The sequence below is a fragment of the Meleagris gallopavo genome, chromosome 1, assembly GCF_000146605.3.
Source record: "Meleagris gallopavo isolate NT-WF06-2002-E0010 breed Aviagen turkey brand Nicholas breeding stock chromosome 1, Turkey_5.1, whole genome shotgun sequence".
In the NCBI taxonomy this organism is placed as follows: Eukaryota; Metazoa; Chordata; class Aves; order Galliformes; family Phasianidae; genus Meleagris; species Meleagris gallopavo.
In genome coordinates, this window is record NC_015011.2 from 95,994,120 (window position 1) to 96,002,386 (window position 8,267).

Below are 8,267 nucleotides of genomic sequence, written 5' to 3' on the forward strand. Positions count from 1 at the left end.
TTTTCACCCATCAGCTGAAAATCATTAGAACTGCCACCAACAAGGGCAGCTTCAGAAAGAGTTGGAAATTTAGCACCAGCAATAAAGCTGCTGCAGCCACCTCTGACCAGTTAGTTGACTGGCAGTATGTAGAGAGCTTACAGGAGCTCTCTAATTACTTTTTTTCCCCAAAAATATTTGTAAGAAAGTTTAAAAGATAAAATGCAAGAAACAAATTATGCAGGGAGACTCACATCATCTCTGCTGAAAAACCAGGAGCTTATGACTCATGACACAGTCAGATGTTGCAGTGGGAAGGGGAAGAGTTGGTCTTCTCATGTCATTAACAACACCCTCAAGAGCAAGACACACAGGGACAGGCAAGTTAAAACCAGAGCCTGGGTTTCAGATCAGACATTACTGATCCTGCTCTTTACTTGAAAAGCAGGGGCAAAAAGCTGCACTGCCAGGGATATGTAGGTCAGCATGGAAGAAGGTGGCATTGTGGCTATCTCGGTCAAAATTTCTCCCTGGCTGGGGCAAGCACAGGAGGGTACAGGCTTGATGGCTGAGGAGAGTGGTCATGACTCATATTCATTCTCTGATCTCTTTCGGGGGCAGCTCTGGTATAATCTAACCCTTAATATGCAAGTTACTGTCGGATAATACTATAAATATGGAACATCAAAATGTCATTTGCACAGTCACTTTAAACAGATATGTCCTAGCACTCTCTTTCTTCTGTGCAGGAAAGATAATAATCTGTTAAACTTTCTCCTGGAACCATATTTTAGCATTTTAATTAGAGACCCAACACATGCACTAAACACACTCTCAATAAAGGGCACACCTTAATAAAGTCAGTACAGCATGCCTCTGTAACCCAGCAAGGTCGCTACCTGAGCAGAATTGCCAACAAGGCAACGGGCTTACTGGCAGGATCACCAGCAAAGTTAGCAGGGCCCATTTCAGGAGGCCGCTGCTGCTGTTGGCCAACGGAGAAGTGCAGAGAGGTGATGAGCTCCCAATTATTTACACCGGTGCTTATCCACACATAACGGAGCAAATTAATTTAGTTATAATTTTTATTTCTTTCCAATGGAGGGCTGCTGCTGGCCTGAACGCAAATCACTGAGTGGTTACTGGTGGCGGCTGCACTGTGGAGGCAGTCCAAACCTTTCTTCCTCTTTTGAGCACTACCTCCCTCTGCTGTCCTGCCGCAGCTCCACACTTTGATTGCAGAAGGTGACCTCCGAAGCATAACCAAAAGAAGTAAGTGGAAAACTTGGACAAAACCCTTGTAACATTTTTGCTTAACAAATTTTTTTTTTCATCAGAAACACTTCAATGTCAGGAAGGGTCAGTCCAAAACACTGGAGGCTTTCCAGTGGAAAATGCATAAATAAAGAACAGTTAGGAAATACATTTTCCCTTACATAGCTCCCCAATCAGGTTTCCATTTCTAGTAAGAAATAATAAGCAATAACAGCTTCTTCTCTGGGAGGGAAGTAACATGAATTTCTAAGCAGCTTAGATCCTCTGAGGAGAAGTGAATATGAGAAGTGTTCTCAGCTTTTTGACGGAAAGAAATCATGATCTGAATGTCTGCCCAAAGCATGGGGCAGTTGTTGAATGTAATTGTATCTGTACACAAAATATGAGGACTCAGGGGGATCAATCCTGAATATGGCCTTAGAGGTATATGAGACTGGATAACACCTCTGAGAAACCTCAAATAAAGTTTGAAAAAGATGTTACTCTGACACTTTTCATTGGCTTAAGTTCCCTGTGAGTTCGGTAATCTTCATCCCTGCTTCAGACAGCATATTAACAGCTTCTCCCAGAGACCTGGGGTGCTTCTTTCTTTGTAGATCAGCAGAACTCCCAAGTCAATCTCAGTTCTGAAAGGTAAAGGGATGACTCTCTGAGGATTTTGCTTTGATTGATGTTTTTCCATCTTTTTGATGAGAAAATCCAAAAGTTCATTTCCTTTCATAAGCTCACAATGGATATCATACTCTTAAAGTAAAAAAGTGAGCTCACGCTAGGTTTGCAGTGTCAATAGCTATTTTTATGTTTCCTATACCACAGTGGATGAACCATGACAATAAAGTCCTAAGTGATAAAAATGCTAATTAAATCAGATTGCAAGCATGAGGCTACAGTCTAGATATTTTGCTCTTTCAAATCCAAGTAAGGTAAAAATTTGCTGATTGCACAGCATTGAATTCTTGCCAATTTTATTCTAGGTTCTATCATAATTTCATAAGGACCAAAATTTATACTCGTTTAGTTATGAATCTTTCAGCACAGTCACTGTATGCATGTGAGAGCACATGTCGATCCTTGCTATTTAATAGCTATATATTTTTCAGATTCTTCTCTCAAATTTTCAATTAGTGCAAGACACAGTGAATGATATTTTGTTTACACTAGCATTGGGTTAGATGTTGAAAATGTCATTCCAGTTTTTAAGAGTGTTGAAAAAGAAATGTTATATTTCTCAGTCAGCACCATTTTTTTTCCTGTGACATCTAAGCAGAAGCATTGGGAGAATCTTGCTCCATACAAATTAGGGCAGAGACTGGAGCAGAAGTTCAGCATAATTCTATAACTTTGTTTTGTATGTCATACATCTTAAACTTAGTTAATGATATCTGAAAAAGAAAAAAATATCTTCTACTTAACATTCCCAGTTTGCATCTGACCAAAGTCTTCAAAAACCAGTACACTGCCCTAATGAAGCTACAACATAAATAAACCAGGGTCCCATGTCAGACTATAGAGAAACCTGACCCACAGAAATTAATCTGGTCGCATGGATCCAGGAGAGCAAGGAGTTTTCAGATCCCTTTGCCTTGCTGTGAATCCCAATATCTCTTTAGTAGAAGTCTGAACTCCATACAAGAGCCTTCTCAGAACAGCTTCCTCAGGCTTCTGGTGCCTATGTAACCTAACAATAGTGTATTCTTTCTGACACTATGAATAGTTTTCCCTAAAAATTGCTCAGGTTTAATTCAGGTATTTGGTGGCTGGCTTAACATTCCTGCCTTTACCCCAGATTGTATGTAATCCCAGAAAAATTTAAAGCAAGTAACAGAAGCAATGCCATTGCAATGTTTTTCTAGTATACACAGAACCAATGTTTGATCTAGTATACTAATGATGTTACTGCTTTAATTAACTATGCTGCTGTGCCTACACTGTACTCTTTCCCAAGAGCTGTTCAGGTTACAGCATAAGGCAAAGACAGTAATTTTCTTTTAAGTCTTCTTTTTTCTTTCTTTATTTATTGACAGGCCTGCCAAGCTTACAGAAGAATCAATAACCAAGGATATTCACATAGGATAAGATTTACAATGCATGTTTTGCAGGCAGTAACAACTGAGACCTCAGAGCACTTACTGAAACCAGCAAAATGACAACTGATATGTCCTCCAGTGAATCCATGGTAAGACGTTCTGTCTGCAGTAATTAAAAACCAGGTAACCTCACCTGTGCGAAAAGCCTACCATAAAATCAACTCTACTTAATAGAATAATTTGACATACTGACTTTTTACATCAGTTGCCATGTCCTCAAAGCCAGATACTCTCCCCTCTATGCTAAGTAGTACCCTCCTTAATACAGAGCTTACTCAAATAGAGTAATCTGCTATTCAGTGTGTATATTCTTTTCAAGTGATCCCTCTTACATTTTCTGCTATTTTTTCCTTCAGTATTATCTATGTGATGGTCTGGTAACCCACTAATTAATTACACTCAAAATATTTTACCTCAGTTATTTTTATCTTTGACATAGTAATGTAGTAATTATATATATTTTTCAATTCTTTGGGTGTATTTAAGGAAGTATGCTTGCTGTAAGCAAAGCAGCCAGGTTCTCTGCTGTGTACTAATAGATGAGCAAGGTCTAGAGATCACTGAGCACAAAGATTCCCTGTGCAGAGTGCATAATAGCAAATGAAATGGATTCTATTTCTTCCTATACTCCAAAAGCACCCTTAAATTTTTGTCAAAATCTGAACAAATGCACTTAAACAAAGAATCCTCTCCATACCACTTTTATATGTATATTTGTACATGTATGGATGCAACAACTTCTATGCAAAGAAATACTGGAGAAGAAAAAAAAAAAAAGACAACGAACTAACCTCATCATAGGTTATTGCATGTAGGAAGTATTATAAATATTATTAATTACTTGGCTCTCTTCCTTCTCTGTCATATTTCCCTCAGGTCTCTGTTCCATACTCAAGGCCATTATTTGATGGGGGAGGTATAAAGTCATAACAGGCTGATGTAAATTTCCTTTGAGATGTCTTATATATCACAGATAACACAAGGGAGATGAAACAGCAATTTTGCTCCCTTTCATAAGTAAAGGTGGAAGAAATGCTTCATCTGAAGAGAGCTAAACTGATGCTCATTCTCTAATTGAGGCCAGTGTAGTATATTATTCTTCAGATAAATCTTTGATAACACTTATTGCCTTTTCAAGATCCCTTCTGGAAGGACGGTTTGGAATTCTGAGGAGGAAATGAATAACTCCAAAACTGAAGGAGATAAAAAGGATGTCTATGTCAAGATTCTTAGACGTGCTTCACCAGTCTTCTGAATATTATGTTTCTGCTAAATTAAAATCAGAAATTCATTAGAGATATTGAAAAAAGAAAGTAGCTCAGGCAGTCACTTTTGAAGATCACCATCAGTCTCTGAGCAGTTCAGAAATGTTTTGCCAATCTGGAGTAGACATTTGGGTTGCAGGTATGAAAAAGTGCTGATCCAGATCTCTGTCATGGATAATTTTGGCACCTTGGCTTTCAGCAATAAAGCAGATCCTGTGCAGTTATAGGTCTGTGTAAGTCTACAGCATTAAGGGAGATACTCTATTTCTTTACACATTCAAGGTTCTATTCCAGAAAAAAAATTAGGCTTTGATCCATGTGTAACTGTCACAGCTTATTTTCAGTTGAGCTAATTCATCTGAATTAAATCAGGAAGGGAAAAATTATACTGTTTGTCCTAAAGCTGTCTTCAAAATTGGGTAGTAAGTACCAACTTTGCTACAGTTAAGACTGTATAGTGCAGCTCAGAGAATCTGTTGAAATCCAGTTCTTGGTCAGCTATGACCAAGAAGCTGCTTCTGTGCACAGGTTTTTACTTATAACAGTTTAATTGGTGAGGCAGAAATATCTTTAGTCAGCTAAGTAATGTTTTATCCATGATGGGAAGGATTGTTATATATTCAATGTACATAGAGATAATCACAGTATTTTGCTATCAGAAACAATGGCAGTACATTATGAGCAGAGTAAAACTAAGGATGAAAATGAGTGTCAAAATCTAAGTGGGTTAATATAGTATGGAAAGTAGGAGGGAGGGGAACTACACAGTCATTTATAATAGAGTATCAAGAATTGATGAGAAATGAGTTGAGGAGCCAGGAAAGCATCTCAGTAGCACAAGTTGGCATAGATTATTATTGAGCTACATAATCAAGAAGATAAAATATATATGCATAGTTCCTGGAGAATGGGTTTCCCAGAATTTTGTGTGCTATTGATTTTTATTTCACTCTAAATGACATATTTGGTTTTCTAAACTGCTTTCACTTAGACATTGTAGTGGTAAAACCAGAATTGGCTGGGGAAAAAAAAAGCTGTTGATGCATTCAAATATGACAGTGAAATGGACCGTATAAGCACTTGAACAGACAGAAACTGGCAATATTGTAGATGTTCTTAAAACTTCAAGGGTCAGGCTCCACCAACACATTTAATCCTATTAATTTCAGTGGGAATCTTCACTGATAAAGATACTAATCAGTAAAACTATGAAGAACAGCAAGCAACCTTTTAAAGGTAATATCACTATAAGACTTCTGGGTCTAATACAGAGCCATTATAACAATTCTAATACATTTATCTTTCTTGGCATATAACATTTTTAAAATTACTTAGCTTTATATTATTGAGGTCTTAACCCTATATATTTGCAATCTCAAAATTTATCTTTTGTGCTAAATATTTTCACTGTATGGTGCTGAACTGTAGGGGACTATCGTATCTCCATCTTTAAGACATACTTTCAAAATGCTGATAACACCGTATGATAAGACTGTCATATATAATTACCATGCCAGCAGTTATGAGGACATTGGTATCTGATTCCCTTAGGTTTCAAATGTATGACCATAATGTTGGAAACAGCTGTCCATCAACAGCTCTTCTTATCAACATCTCTGTGGAAGAGTTTAAATATCTTTTCTCAGTGCTTGCAAACTAATGTTCTCTGCTCCTCTTTCTGTGACACACAAGGGCAGCCTCACTGCCAGTCCATGCTCTAATCTCAGTGAGAAGGAAGAACTGCCCTGTCTAGAAAGATATTGAAGGTCAGGTTAATCAATCTAAGACAAAAATGACTCTGCATGAAAATGCTTATTTTGTCTGAATCCATATTCATTCCTCTCTATTCGAACACTGATCTTAAGGTCCGCATTTCACAAAACAAGTCTCATTGCTGTTTCCAGCAATAGCTCTGCTATAATCAGCTGATTAGGTATGCTCAGTGTCTGTACTTGTTCATTCCATGCCATACAAAATGTCATACTGCAAGCATCATAATGTCATCCATTTCAGTCGCACTGCTAACATCATCTCCATTTTCTGTGAGCCTGTCCTGTAGGAACCCAATCCTGTCAGTGTATAGCAGCAGATAGTTGGCCCCTAGTTTCTCAGGCTTTTAGTAAATAAGTTCCTTGGAACACTGAGAAGAACCATTATTATAGAAATGCAGAAAATAGTTACATTTTTACAGCTAACTCCTTGGCTGGTGTGAATTAGAAAAGATTGATTGATTTTGTGTTAATTCAACCATCACTGCCCTTACAGAATAATGCTGACTGGGGATCTGACCCTGACCAGACAATTCTCTGAAAGCTGCAGAACCACATTTTAAGAGGAGCGGCACTCTGAAGTACATCCTAAGTTTAAAAAATGTATAAAAATAAAAAATTATGGAGATAGCTTGAGGGACGTCTGCCACAGTGGGACAGCCGTAACAGAATTTACCCATAGAGTACAGCACAGAATTCCCTTGCAAGATAGTATATATGGTTCATCCCAGAGCAAGTCCTTCATTAAAGACCTTCTCAGATCCAATCACCAGAGACAGGGAAGCCAGGCTTCATGTGTTTTACCACCTGCAGACTCACTTCTTATGCTATCTTGTCATTATTTTTTTGATCAGTGAAGCTTAACTCATATTAATTACCATGAAAAATAGCCTTTCTTGCATGTTTTTCATTACTGTTCTTTCAAACATTGTCCCTGTAGAGTCTAACACATATTCCATCCCTGTTATAGTTGCTAATAAAATTCTTTCCTATTTTATCATTTTTGGTGGGTTATGAAATCTGTTTCTATAATAAAACTGAAGTTTTAGCTTGACAATTTATGAAGAGCTTCCTTGAAATTTAGAGGCATTACAAACTGTCAATGTCAATCTTGAGTGTAATCTTATAAAAAAACTTGAGGTTAATTAGGAAGGATCTCATCCTTCTAAATCCATATAAGCTTAACATAATAATTGAGAGTTGAGATCAATTACTCATGGCATGTCAAGGGTACGAACTTATATGGTAATGATTGAGTGCTTGGCCTGAATGTTCAAAAGTCAAGGTTAGAAAGCATGCCAAATGCACATTTAAAATTTCTTGAAGTCACAAGTGGGAAGAGGGACTGGGGGAAGGGGATGAAATTCTGCTATGGAGGTCTAATGGCCTGGATGCATACTGATGTGAACCTTTGAGGCCAAGTTCAAAAGACAGTGGAATAGTAAATACAGAGAGAAGCTGGGAATTACTGAGTCTGAAAATGGGACTGGCAGCAGTTCAGAAACATTTTCTTGCATCTCACAAGAAGAACTATCTAGTATCTAGTTTTTTCAGTTGGTTAATAACTGTAGCTAATGTAAGACCCTTTGTCTTATGCAGTGCATGAGACATTTGTTGTGCCACAGACTGACATTAACATGACACTGACCCTCCCTTCCAAGCACAATCTTCATAACATTCTCCAGTCCTCTGGAAACACGCTGCCACTCCTACTTTAATCATATCAAGACAAGGAGAAAAGGAGAGTCCTAAGGCAGTCTTGCTCACCCTGAGAGGCAAAAGCAAGCAAGAAAAAAAAGATTGGAAAAGACTCGTCTTGTTTTCTTTTACTATACTTCCTGATTTTCTTCTTTTTTTTCTTATTATTTTTCACTATTAGTTTTTTTTTTGTT

At 37.7% G+C, this 8,267-nt stretch overlaps 1 long non-coding RNA gene across 1 annotated transcript in view; it reads right to left on the reverse strand.

Moving 5' to 3' along the window:
- Window positions 1–86: 86 nt before the first annotated feature.
- LOC116217399 overlaps window positions 87–8,267 on the reverse strand; it is a 24,399-nt gene continuing 16,218 nt past the window's right edge. Inside the window, exon 4 of the long non-coding RNA XR_004161882.1 lies at window positions 87–1,880. This is a non-coding gene — a long non-coding RNA (uncharacterized LOC116217399). The remainder of the gene's footprint in view (window positions 1,881–8,267) is intronic.